Raw genomic sequence first — 14801 nt, forward strand, 5'->3', positions numbered from 1 at the left:
TGAAGTTCCTATCATAGTCGTTTCAGATAATAGAACACAATTGACAGCTGCGGAATTTAAAGCGTTCTTATAATCAAGTGGAGTAAAATACCACAAATGTATAGCACTATACCATCCAGCGAAAAATGGTCAGGCAGAACGCTATGTATAGATCGTTAAAGATGCTCATCGCATAATGTCTACGATACCAGGATCATTCAAATCTAATTTAAATAAATTCCTGCAACAATACAAAAAAGCCCTATATGCTACAACAGGACAGACACTTGCTCAATTATTTCTCGGACATAACAGCAGATCTAGTACGAATTGATGATGTGCATACAAATATGCCAAAGAAACAGGAAGCTATATCCAGTCCTTCATTTCAGGAATTCAAGTCTAAAGATAATCTACTTCTTATCGAAAAATGTTTGTATAGACTGGATTAAAGGTAGAATTGTCATTAGATTAGGTGATCTTCATTTCGGAATTGACTATGGAGGCAGACGATAAAAGATATATAGATCACATACAAGCATATAATGAAGAGTTGAAGATCAATCCAACATCGTTACACTGCAAAGAGGGATAAGTCACGCTGAGTTCATTTTTATGGTGATCACCTTGTATCAACTGCAACTGATTTTCAAATACTATCTATACCTTCGAGGTCACCTGTAGCATTTAGAGGCACTTCCAACTCCAGAGAAGCAGTTTTGGACTTCACTCTCAATATCTCCACCGAGCCAAGTTCAATCGCCTCAAGTCTTACGGCGATCCATGAGATCATGTCGCCCCCCCTCTCCCCCATAAGATGTACTTATGGCTAGAGATCTCTTTAAAAATACTTACCTATTCTTTGTCGTACTCATAGTTCCGTGAATGAAAAAGAATATTACGATTGCGATTTGTATTTGACGGTTTAATGTCTGTTATCGACAAAAAACTATCGTCTTTTATTTCTATCGAGTTCCTCTAATTCTGTTCATATAAGCGCATAAGGCTTTCGACTATCATGATCAAAATAAAACATGTTATTAAGAAGTTCTCGTTAAATATAAATTCCTTCAGTCTGTGTCCCAAGAAACAAAGAAATTGAAGTGTATTTAATACTGAAAACAATGATATATAAGAAAATCTTTCTCCAAAAACGCATTTTTGAGAAATATGCGAGAAATATCTCTATGTATAAGCTTCATACGTATTCGTCTCATACCGCGTTGACTGCGCGGGACAGCATTAAAGGTGAATACAACACAGTCCATCAGTGCAGTAATAATTATTAAAATAAGATTTTTTAATAATAATAGTGGTAATAATAATAATAATAATAATAATAATAATAATAGCGATGATGACGATGACGACGATGATGATGATGATGATGATGATGATGGTGATGATGATGATGATGATGATGATGATGATGACGATGATGACGATGATAACGATGATCACGATGATGATGATGATAATGATTGTAATAATAATGATATAGGATTTTTATTAAATGGTATTCAATTATTTTTGATGATGTAAGAAGAAATACGAAGCTTTTTGCATAATTAAATGCTTGTTATGAATAAAAAAATGATTATAAAATGATTATAAAATTTTTATAAAATGTTGTTCATTTAATTTTAATCGCAGAGTAGTTAGTTGCAATATTCGAGTTCGAATATATTTTATTGATTAATATTTATATTTCATGTCTTATTATCACAATGCTATGTAAGAAATAAATTTGCTGAGGTATAGTTTTATTTCCATACACTGTTTAAATGAGAATTCGTATAAAAAAGTGTATAAAAAAGTGAAAATTATTACAGCGAATTCACAATTTTATAATTGAATTCGTTCTATTACCAATTGAGTAAAGTATTACCAATTGATACGAATGAATGATATAAGGTTTAACAAGTAACTATTTACTTTTAAACATTCTTATTGCTGTTTATATTTTCATACATTTTTAGTTTTATAATTAAGTTAAATTGAAATTTATCGTTATTTCATTCATTTAATTACAATTTTTTCATAAATAATTTATTAATTTTGATAATATTTTTTAAAAACTTTTAAACATAATAATATATGATCTATATATTATACAAGACTATTCATCCTTCCTATTCAACGAATAAAAGTAATTAGTTATTACAAGGATATATCAAATTCATGTATATAAATAATTATTTCTCTCCCTTTTTTATCTTCATTTCTAATATAACTTCTATTATATAGCTTTTAGCATATAGAAATAATTCGCTAATTTGAAAAATTAATAATTCTTTATTTAACCTTTATTCACAATAGGGATAGCCCTGAGAAGAGACCATTTTCAAAAATGTTACAATCTTTCCCTGTAAGAGATAATCGATTCTGTTTTTTGTAAATTTGATTTCGTCGAGAGGTAGTGCAAATGATTCCAAAGATACAGTATAAGAAACTTCTGGAGTCCTCGGAGGTGAATCAAGAGTCTTCCAATCAGTATTCACTCCTCGATCCTTCGTAGCTGATTGAAACTGAGTTCCCCTAGTCTCTAGATTCTGCTAGATGAGTCTACCTGGATGGCCTTATCTTCTCTCCAAAGAACCTTTTTGGACTAGGAGGTAAAGGAGAAAGAGGAGATGGAAACCTCCAAAAAGGTGATGTAAATTTCCGTTTACGAGGACTTCTATATCTAAGGAACAATCTCAGAGGTTTTGTTCGTCACTGGTGAAAGTTCCAAACGGAAAAGCCTCCAAGGAAGAGAATTCTCTCATCGATTTCCTTGAGGCGACAGAATTAGGCTGGTACAACGCTTCGCTCTTGGTAATTGCTCCAAGACGGACGATTCTGCATAATGCTCTCTACTCTATTTCTGTTTTATTTATAGTTTTTGACTGTTTTCAAAATAAAGAAAATTTGCTTTATCGACTTTTCTATCGACAATTATTTAATTAATTTTGTCTATGAATTTATCTCAGAGCGACGAAGAAATTGTCAAATACCGGGTGTACTTCTTATTTGGTATCTTTGATCGTCACAAGCTATTTCTATATAATTATTATATTAGAAATATACAAATAACTTTTAGAAAACATGCAGTTTAATCTGCAAAATGTAAATTTACAATTTATATTACTATACGCGGTATTTAATGTTTTAGACCAGCGCTCGAAATTAGTTAAACATTTCGATCTGATTTCGTAGGCTTCCCTCACCACCGCGCGAGGCTCAGCGGTCGAGCCGCCGAACAGCTGTGCCTCAGGAGCGTCGTCGTATGAGAAACATGTTACGTCCATTCGTTTTTCGCCCCGAATTGTTACTTAGATATCTTCTTTGCTAAATTAATTTTATTTTTATAAATAAATAAAACTTGAATTTTCTATTATTAATATACTACTTGTGCTTCATTTATGTATTTTATTTACGAGTGTTTCAAACGTAATAGGTCAAATATCTCAAAAGATATAAAAGATAAAACGATCTTGCGTTTCTGCGCGGATAGCGATCAGTCGGGGGGGGGGGGGGGGGGGAGGACGTTGGAGACAGAGAAAACAAGAGTTCTCACAGGTTCAGTGAGAACCGAATGAGAACAAAAGTTCTGTCGTTAACTTTAATGTTAACAAAAATTTATTAGTATAACTATTAAATAAAATGTATTTATGTAATGTTATTAAATAGAATGATTAACAATTTGCGTTTGGATTTTTATAATATCTAGCCGTGATCGGACGCACGGTCATTTTTCGCAACATATTTTCATATATTAACAGAAAAGAATTGTCGTTCGGGTGGTCGGAACGAAACTGTCGGTCACGCTGTAATTCGGTGGCGCGGAGCGCACGGCGATAAGCGCATGTGGTTGCGCGGACTGTCAATTGTGTTTATCTGTCACGAGGATATCGATTTCGCACGAGCGCTTGATTATATTCGCGGGTCACGGCGTATTATGGCGGAGAACGGATGGTCCTGGACTCGTTATTTTTACCGATGATGGGATTAATGCAGAATCGCCGAGCGTACTCGACAGATTGGGACGTGCCCCAGTGATCGGAGTTCGGATAAGCGGATTTTCGATTTACTGTCATACCGGGGAGATCCCTGATACTCAGCGGAGAATTTCGGTGGCGGCGGAGCCGGACCCAGCGAACTTAGCGCATTTGGTCCCCCCAGTAACCACGGCGTTCGCCGTGTACGGATGCTCGGTGGGAGAATTCGTCGACAGCTCAATCTGGCCAAGCGAACTTGGCGCGTTGAAGAGATTCCCAATAAATTTTTGGCTTTTGCCGTATACAGATTCGGATATTCGGTTTTCTCTTTAGCGAATCTCTTCTGAGAACTTGCTCTCGAGAGCCCACGGAAAAGGATAATTTCTGTAAAGAACGATTTTATACTAAAATCGATTTTAATATTTTTTGGTCGGATCGATCAGATTGATCGACCTTAGGGAATGTATGTCTCTCCGTAGGATCGGAAAAATGGAATACGGATAATTGGCTTTTTGGTATTGATAAGAAATAGGAGACATAGATCGGAGTAGGAGAGAAATTCGATGGTGGGATATCGGCGCGGTTCGGGGCGCTCGCTCATTTCGTGGCACAGTGTTGGTACGACGCGGGCACGCTAATATTTGTAGGCGCGGAGCGTGGCGCGGCGCGGAGGGTATACTATGAAAACAAGCGTGGATTCGTGATATTCCTTCGCCTATTCTCCGAATCTCTTTCGGAGTTCGTGTTACAAAGATTAAAAAATTGGCGTCAAACCGTTTGCGGCCACTGCCGCACCTCGCTTAATGGTCGACGATCCCCGACTGATAGTCGGTCGGGGGAAAACGAAACGGGAACGAAGTGAAGGGACGCGCTTCGTTATAAAGATACAGAAAAATATTTCAAACAAAAGTTTTATAGGTTCGAAGAAAAAAGATGGTGGCATTATCAATTTCATTGTAAATAGCGCTACTTTCGAGATCTTTTTATGATCGCCATTTCTTCAAATGGAATCATATATTTTTTGTTATGCAATATGATTCCTCTAGTTCTTTTGAATATAAAAGTATTAAGACACAAATATAAAAAAGTCAATAGTTTACGAGATATTTCCTATTTTATTCATACTCTGACATACTCTGACATAAAAAATAAATATTTGGTAAACTAATCATTTTCTAGTAAATATATTTTAATACTTGTGCATAGAATAATGAAATAAGTTAATTCATATAAGGAAAATACATAGCTGCTTTCCAAAAAAATTATTTGCATTTTGCAGTTTGCAATTACGCATGTCTTTTTTGAAAAACAATTATTAAAAAGCAACTTTGAAAAACACTGGTATTTTCAATACACCAATTGATTCATCTTATTATTCTGTGCAGAAAAATATTAATATACGTTTACCAAAAAGTGATTAATTTATTTTATGTTTTATGTTAAATACGACAAAATAAAATAAAAAATCAAAATATCTCGTAAATTAGTAATTTTTTGATATTTGTGCCTTAATATTATTGTTGTAGCCAGAGCTACAACTAATAATAAAAGTAATCCGCATGACAATAAAAGTAGTACAGTAAATTTCGAAAAATTCGTCTTTCGAAAGACATCAGAAGTGTAATATCACAAAAATGCGATCAGTCTTTCGAAAGACGAAGAAACGCGCCACATACCATTGCGCAAAGCCGATCAGCAAATTCCTCAATTTGCTGATCGAACTGTGATATTGATCAATCAATATTACGCGATGCAACCGATGCAACCGACCAAAATGCTGATCGATCATTACTATATAATCGGTTACCCGAGAACGGGAACGCGGAGTCAAGATTATAAGTCATTCGGAGTCATACGGAGTTGAAATTAGAAGTCATCCAGGAAGCGCGCACGATATTAGACAAGTCCGTTGCCGAGTCTCCCGCGAGTGTCGAGATAAGCAAGTGTCACGTAATGATCGGTCTTCCGCGTAACACGAACTGCCCGACAAATTTGAGTGCGAGTATAAATATTGTAAACCAACATTGAAAAAAATCTAAAGTGTAACATAAAGTCATTACATATCTAACTAAATAAATTCGTCAGTTTACGAAAAATGAGTGAAAGTGATTTTGAGGAGAATCCTTCACCCAATGATCCTGCTCGGAATTCCAACTCCTTAGGCTTGGCGAATTCGACTATTCCTAATAAAAACGTTGTACTCATCTCGGGGTACAACATTTTGGTGGCAACAGTGGGATTGTCAAAAACCATATCCTAAGAGAGGACCATTGTTGATCAAGCCAGCAGAATCAAAGGGGTAAGCCGTGCTGATGTACTGAACGGGCAAAAAAGGGGAGAACAAATTTTCAAGTGATAAGACCTTCAGTAACAGATTAAAGGCTGCGGCAGAAGAAACAAAATTTTTCCTTTCCCCTCGAATCGAAAATTCAAGACCTGTGGAAAACAGGCGGAGAAGACCCCATCAGATAAGTGGTCCACGAAACTGTGCCAGAGTAGTGAAAATCAACAGAGTGTCGATCTAAGACAACAAGTGTCCAGTAACAGCGGAACAACGACCGGAGAATCCACATGCACCGAGTGCCAGCGCCGACCGTGTACACCAACACCAGGCAGCAAGGACGCTTCACCGACACGTACTATTATCAGCGCAGCCAATCGACACACGAGCACAAGCAGCAATGACTATGCGAATGCATTATGTTTCTATTAATGTAAGTTATAAAAACAGTATTTTATAAAAAAAAGCCAATGTCCACAACGAAGGACATCATAACGTATGCGACCTGGCTAAAATCGCGGCCAACAAATAAAAACGTAAAACTTCCGAACACTATTTCCGATAAATACCGCGAGAAACGCGTTAATAGAAATACGCGACAACGTGCGCCGTGTACTAAATACGAAAGCGACGAAGATATTCACGTCATAACCGAATGCAAATTTTCATACAACGAAAAGGATTATAGTTTGCTTGCGTTAAATCACTCCGACTCCCAAACTAAAGCATCGGATTCACCCACATAATACCGACTAACAAATTTACAAGACGGAAACATATTTGATTCTCTTGGCGTATATCAATCATTAATAAATGAAATGGCCTGCCGATTAACAGAACGAAAATTGATAACGAAATCCTGCATTTAATAGATAGAAACGGTCCACAAGAGAACCGAACGAACAGATGCGTCGTCCGATAATAGCATAATCCGCGAACTATGCGAAATACGCGATCTCCGCGTACAAATAAACGGATTAAGCCGGCAAGCATTATCTATGGGAGAATACAAGAGAGAGAACAAGAGTATCGCAAGATTTTCTGCCCCATCCGTTAGATTTAAAACGATCTCACTTCCGCGCGCGGATAATTTCGTAGTCGATAACCAGGTGCGGAAGTGAGAGCGACAGAAATTGGACAATTATATATAACAAATAATTCTTTTATTGTAATTCGCGATGGAGTGCAACAGAGGTTGTAACAAATACGGCTATTTTGCGATATTATCGCGGTGTCGCGGTGTATATCGCGGGACGCGATTGTTGCGTGATACGAGGCGGGTGACGTGCGGTCAGTGCGTCGTCGACACCATCAGCTTCGGATCACGCGGTGCGCGCGTGATAAATTCCGCGGCTGTTTTCGCGGACAGCTGATTTTGAGAGGAAGTCTCCGGGATGCCGTCATTTTAACAGCGGGAATCTGAAGCCGATTCGTCGTCAGATTGATTTAAGTGGAGGAGTGTCGGGTGACCCGACGAAACCAAGGAGTATCCTGGTGCTCGGAGTTGTCGTCGAGAGTGCTCGACGTCACCGATAGGTGCACCTCGGTGTTTTGTCGGTCGTCAGGGAGCGCCCTGACAAATGTAACGAGCGATTGTATCGAGGTGCTCCTCGATGCATTCTCGTAAGGTAGTCGGAGATGGAGTGATCAACCGTAGTCGAGCGTACTCGGCCATGCTGGGGTGCTCTCCAATACTTCACGATTTTCCAGGAGACAAACGAATGGTCGATCGTGGTCGAGCGTACTCGGCCGTGCTGGATTGCTCCCCAGTGTTTCACGTTCGACTTGCTAGGATTCAGAAAGGCTTCTCTTCGCACCATGCTGTGCTCGAGATGCCGAGAACGGGACAGGTGCTCTCCGTGGAAAGCGAACCCCTTTTATTCAAGATCGGCTTCGGTATTTCGGCACGGAGCGGTTTCGGATTGGCCGATCTCGAGGTTAGGCTTTCCTTCCACGGATGGATAGGAGATTTGGGAAAGGATCGGACTAGGCGCGATGGTCGGCGCGGTACGGGGAACGCAGTGATTTCGTGGCGCGGTGTTCGGCGCGGTACGGGGAGCACGCTTGCTCCTAGATCCGGCATTCGACGCGGTGCGGGCGGTGTGCTCCGCGAAGTTGAGCACGTTCGCCGAAATGCCGGCGTGGATTCTCCGAGATACTTCGGAGAATTTTATTTTGGTGTAATTAAAAAATGGGCGCAATGCGGTTTGCGACGATGAATCGTCCGCCCGGTGATCGGCGATCCTCGACGGGTGGTAGGTCGAGAAATCGGAAAATGAAGGGGAAGTCGCTTTGTTACACTTTTATACGTCAAATATTTGTTCTTGAACGATTGATTTTTTTTAAATGAAATTTTTGTTTTTAAATAAAAAACAAAAAATTTAGTCATATAAAAATTTTTACTTTTTTACTTTTTCATTTAACGGCTACCATTTTGTTCAAAATAAAATTTTAAAAAAATCAATCGTTCAAAAACAAGATTAGAGCATATACTAACGAAACCTTTTTGAATTTCTTATTTCATATGATATGATTATATGATATGATTTTGAATTTCTTATTTCATATCTAATTTCGAGAAATTGTGCTCTCCGCAAAGCACTTTCAAAAAACATCTTTCGCAAAAATACCTGTTATTCTTGTGTTTTTCAATATTATATTAGGTGTACAAAAAAGTTCTGAGCTTTAGATTTCATACAGCCGAAATAACAATTTAAATTTTATATATCTTCCCGCCCTTTTGCGATTTTAAAGCGTTGACATTTGGCCTTCTAAAATGCTATACGGTTTGGCATTTGATGCACATAACCTCAAAAATCAGTAGTATTCACAATGGCAATAAAAGAGCATATTCGATTTTCCACTCACTTCGCGTTTCATTTGAAGAAAAATGCTGCTGAAGCCACTGCAATGATTTGTGCTGCATATGCAGAGAACGCTGTAAGTCATACTACATGTAAAAGATGGTATCAAAAATTTCGCCAAGGAGATTTCAGTCTTGAAGATGAAAAAAAAACCGCGTGCTGGACGCCCTCAAAAGATTGAAACGGACGAATTGCAAGCACTGCTGGATATAAACTCTGCGCAAACTGAAAAGGAGCTTACAGAACATCTTGGCGTTACGCAGCAAACCATTTTCGTACGTTTACATGGGAACGATGGGAAAGGTTCAGAAGGAAGGCAAATGGGTTCCGCATGAATTGTCCGAAGACAACAAAAATCGTCGGCGTGACAATGCACTCACTTTGCTTTCAAAGTTCCGGAAAAAAGATTTTCTGCACAAAATCATTACAAGCGATGAAAAGTGGATTCTTTATGATAACCCTAAACGTAGAAAATCATGGGTTGACCTTGGTCAATCTTCGACATCGACGCCAAAGTCCAATATCCACGCCAAGAAGGTTTTGCTCTATATCTGGTGGGATTGGAAAGGTGTTGTATTACGAGTTGTTACAACCGGGTGAAACAATCACGGCAGACCGCTACCAACAACAATTGACCAATTTGAGCGATGCATTAGAAGAAAAGAGGCCATTTACTGGCCAAGGACGTCGTAAAGTGATCTTGCTTCATGACAATGCTCGACCACATGTTGCAAAAGCGACTCAGGACCATATCTTTGTGTTAGGCTGGGAACTTCTCCCACGCGGTGTATAGCCCAGATATGGTGCCTTCCGATTACTACCTATTCCGGTCGCTGCAGCATCATTTGGCTGATACACATTTCGTGAGATTTGAAGAGATACGAAAATGCATTAATGACTTTATCGCTTCGAAGCCGGTGAGCTTCTATCGAAGGAATTCGTAAGCTATTCGAAAGATGGCTAAAGGTCGTTGACGCAAACGGGGAATATTTCGCTGATTAATATTTTTTTATTTGTTTTTGAATAAAGATTGAATTTTACAAAAAAAAGTTCAGAACTTTTTTGTACATCTAATACTTTGAAAAAATTTATATAAGTTGTAAAATGTATGTACTTTTAAATACTATATTATCTGCGAAAAGAAATCTTTGAGTGTTTTTAAAATAATTCCCAAAAATTTCGTTTTTTTGGGCAACTGCATATAATGAGCTAACATATAATACTATGTCATCTAAGTATACAAATATTTCATTTCCTTGCATTTCCATTAAAACTAAATCCATTAATCTTTGAAATATGGCAGGCGTATTTTTAAGCCCAAAAGGCATTTTATCAAATTTATCAAATGACCTAGGGTGTAGAAAATGTTATTTTATGATTATCTTTTGGATGCATTTTAATTTGATGAAAGCAAGCCTGAAGCAAAGTCGAATACAGAAAAGTATTTCGCATCATCCAGCTGATCGAGTATTTCTGATATGTTTGGAAGTGGGCATCATCTACTGTTTTATTACGGAAATCTAGCATCATTCTCCATCTCTTGTTTTCTTTCGAGTCTGGCTTCTTAGGGACTATCCGCACAGGCGTGTTATAAGATGATTTTGATGATTTAATAATATTTTGCTCTAATAATTTATTTATTTGTCTGTTAATTTCATCTTTATGAATTACCGGAAATCTATATTGTCTCATGTTTATTGGGACTTCATTTACTGTTGGTATGCGATGTTTTAACAACATTTGTATGATTAAGATTTTCTCCAGACAAATGAAAACAATCAGCATTTTTCTTTATCAATCTTTCAACGTGTTCGCGATTTTCATTGTTTAAATGTTTAAGTCTTAATGCATTCATTACTTTTCCTTTTCTTTCTTCTTTATTTATATGAAAACATGATGTGAATTATATTTGAATTAGTATATCTGATAAGTAATTATATCTGAATTAAGAATTGAGTTAGAATTTGAATTGAGATTTGTATCCGTATCATTTGAATTAATACTTGAGTCTGAGATATTCGCATTTGAACTTGTATATGAATTTGTTTTAAAATCAGAAAAATTTTCATTTAACCCTTAGCTGGCACACTTCTCCAGAATCACATAGCTGGCACACTGAACCGTTTCAGACCCAATCACAAAAACGCTTGCTGTGAGGAAATATTAATCTATTAATCTTTTTCGCTTGAAAAAATTCTAAGATAGTCTTCAAATTGCTTTAGCAAATGCTATAGTGATTTTGATAAAATATAATATTGAGCATGAAAAAAAAATTGGAGAATGTGAAAAAGACGAAAAAATGATTATTTTTACTAAAAAATTCATAACTCTTCTATTTTTTTATATATAAGAGCTAAAATTTTAGCTTGACACTCTTGAAATACAATACTTAAAAAAAATAGTTTGATAATGGTCGTTTGAAAAAATGTATTTATTCGGAGAGTTGAAGAGACAAATTTCAGTCGAAAAAGTATTACTTACTTTTTTCAAAATATAGTTGTTTATTTATTATATATGAGTAAATTTTACACAATTAATCTAGAAAAATACATAATTAATATAAAAAAGAATTAATATAATCATCAAAAATGTGTAAAATCATTTTATTGATTTATGAGTCAGTGCAATCTGTAAACAGACGATGATGATCGCAAATTGATTGTCGGCAAGACGAACACACTTCTTTAGTTTTCTTGTCATCTTTTCGAGTGCAATATGTGCATTTTTGCTTAATTGCACTCTTTCGTATGCTTCATCACAATGCACATCTTTCCCTAATATCCCAGCTTTAAGTCTCTGCGTAGAGTAGGTGTCGCGTATCGCTCTGTCAAAAATGGTGTTACCAAATATAGGTACATTCTTTCAAGGCAAACGATTGCCGTGGATTTTTCATTATTGTTGGTTGCTTGTAGCTTGCATATCTAAAGTATTCTAGCGTTAACAATCGCCTGATTTAGTATTCTAAAAATATCCGCATTGGCCATCTATTTGTTCTTCGTGTAATCGTTGTGATCGCCGCCCCTGAGGACGGTCCTTTACAATGCAACAGAAAGTTGGGCGCCAGGCACGAGCACGTGCCACTCAATCACACAAAGAAAATCTCAAGATTGTCCGTTTAAAATAAAATTAGAATTCACATACGCTATATTACAATCCAGCAACCCGATTTGATGGTAGAGGGGGGGAGCTCGCGGGACGGGGCGCGAGAGAGAAGGGATCAAATAATGCGATACGAATTAATTAGAGCTACACCAAAAATATCTTTAATGTCGGCTTGAATCTCTATAGGCTTATCTCAATCGCCTTTTCGTGATATAATACATCTCTCGAATTGCGCAATGATAAAAGGTACAGAAGTCCTCACGTTAACTGAATAAGACAGCAATGCGATACAGTACTCGAGAATACACACGGCAACGACGTGTCCGAACTACGCTTCCGCCGGGTGGTTCGAGCTCACACCAGACGCCGATTTAATTCGCAACACGTGATCCGATACACCCCGCGAACGACACAGCCATCTCACTCTACAACAGTACATTCCATGCGCAGCAACCGAGATACAAACGAGAATCGTATCAAAAAAACTACAATTATCTCGGCTTTCCGTGTGTGACGAGGGCGAGAAAAAATTACCGCAACGACTCGACAAGGATCACGAGGGAAGCACATGGCCGGCTCACTGATGGACAATGGCGATGACGCAATATTTTCGCGACCGCAGGGAACGCTTTCTCGCGAAAGTTTCTTCGAACCAGCCCCGCGCGATCCCTCGGGTCCGCGGGCGAAATCAACGACTTTACAATTGGAACGTTCACCAGATGGCAACTCCTTTCCCTCGGTCTACTGCTTCTCCTAGTGGCTTGCGAGATCGGGCTCCTGCGTCCACTTATAAAAGCTCTGCACGAAAAGTGATTCGCCCTCGCGAACTCTCGTGACACCGTGGTGGTCGTCATCCCCTCTCCGCGTATCGATCAGCGCCGCGACGCGATCAGCCGCTAGATCTTTTATTTTTCGGCGCGGATCCTAGATGGCCCGCGTTCCGCTGACCTCGCGGGAGATTCGAAGGCAACGATCCTTCTCGGTCGAGCTTGCGACTTCCAAGGATTCTTCATCGATCCTTCCGGTGAGAGGTAGCTGTCTCAAGTACTCGTCCTCGTACTCTTCGGTTCGCCTTCGTTTGTGTGGGGTCTCGCTATTTCGCAAAGAGCCTCCCCTTTTGCTCGCTCTTCAATCCCCGTGTTGTTTGGGTCAGTCCTCTCGACTCCTGAAAATGTCGCTCTACACTACGGGAACCAGTATGCAGAGAGAGAGTAATTCGGCAACTACTTAGGACGATATGACCTAATAATTCCCGGTGGCGGCATCCTCCGTGTACCCAGTCGTCGTTGGTCGTCATGGCAGGCGGTGATACACAAATCTAGCGACCGTCAATTTCGCCGCTTTTAATTCAGTATTGCGGAAGCTAAACTCGAAACGATAGTAAAGAAGAAAAAGGAAATTCGCGCAATTGCGCACGCAGTTCGCGTTGCCCATAGCTCGCCTGCGCCCTTGCCCTTCTAACGGGTGAACGCAGGAATAAAAAATGCTCCGAATTGACCCAGCTAAATCTTGTGACCGGCGGCTTCAGGGCGCTACGTCACTATATACGAATGGTAGAGTTGGTCGAAACAATCTGTGCCTCTTTTTGTTTTGTTATAATGGAGAATAATATTTGGCTTATCATTTGTTATCGAGACCGTAACTGATACACTATCTAATAAAACTGGAATAATATTATACGCTCTTGAATAAAAAAATTAACCACCGTACAACATGATGTACTTACCTTTTTCCACACACTGATCACAAAAATTAATTAAAAAAAATTGAGGAAAAAATTCTTGAAATAATTATAACTGGCACACTAGGGTTCCTGACAGCACCAGTCTGTTTTACTCGACTGTCATAGCTAAACTTTACGTAGCTAGACGTTTTTAAAATAACGTACTCTATACTTTCTCCATACTCCGTACTCTACAAAAAAGATGGTTCTGCGAACTAACATTAGGCAGCGCCACAAGTACCATTTTTGTATTTTAGGGGAGCTTAAATTGAAGCTGAACTAGGTTGGGGCGTTTGATACCTCACAGTGCCAGCTAAGGGTTAAATTTGCATTTGAATTTGTATTTGATTCTAAGATGTTTGTATTTGACCTTATATATGAATTAGTATTTAAGTTTGAGGAGCTTGTATTTAATTTATATTTCACTTTAAAATCATATATTTCAATCGTAGGAATGAATACTCTTTCTTCTTCTTTATTTGTTACTTGAAGATAAGCTTTATTATTTCTAACTGTAACTAAAGCATCACTAAAGCATAAGTAGAGTAGTTCTGTCCATTAAAATTAATCGCGGGACATATCCTTTTTTCAATTCTAGATTCGCGACTCTAATATACATCTGCGAAATAGATCTTGCAGCAATTGTGAACTCCTCTTCATGTTTTAACTTAAATGTAGTATATATAGTAATACCGTTCCATTCTAATTGACTTTCTTGATAATTTACATTTACTTGAAATTGTTTTAAGAAATCTGAGTTTTAAGAAATCTCAGAATCCTATACTATGATATCGGAAAATCATCTTCCACTAAATGGAAAGAAATTGAACATCCTAAGATATCTATCAGCGTCAGCCCTAAAGTGGTCATAT

General features: G+C 38.1%; 1 pseudogene across 1 annotated transcript in view; it reads right to left on the reverse strand.

Moving 5' to 3' along the window:
• The window catches only part of LOC105422362 (uncharacterized), a 63857-nt pseudogene that overhangs the window by 26671 nt on the left and 22385 nt on the right, over positions 1–14801 (reverse strand). The window lies entirely within an intron of this gene.

Source organism: Pogonomyrmex barbatus, unplaced genomic scaffold (genome assembly GCF_055798465.1).
Source record: "Pogonomyrmex barbatus isolate J1 unplaced genomic scaffold, ASM5579846v1 scaffold5, whole genome shotgun sequence".
Taxonomy (NCBI): domain Eukaryota; kingdom Metazoa; phylum Arthropoda; class Insecta; order Hymenoptera; family Formicidae; genus Pogonomyrmex; species Pogonomyrmex barbatus.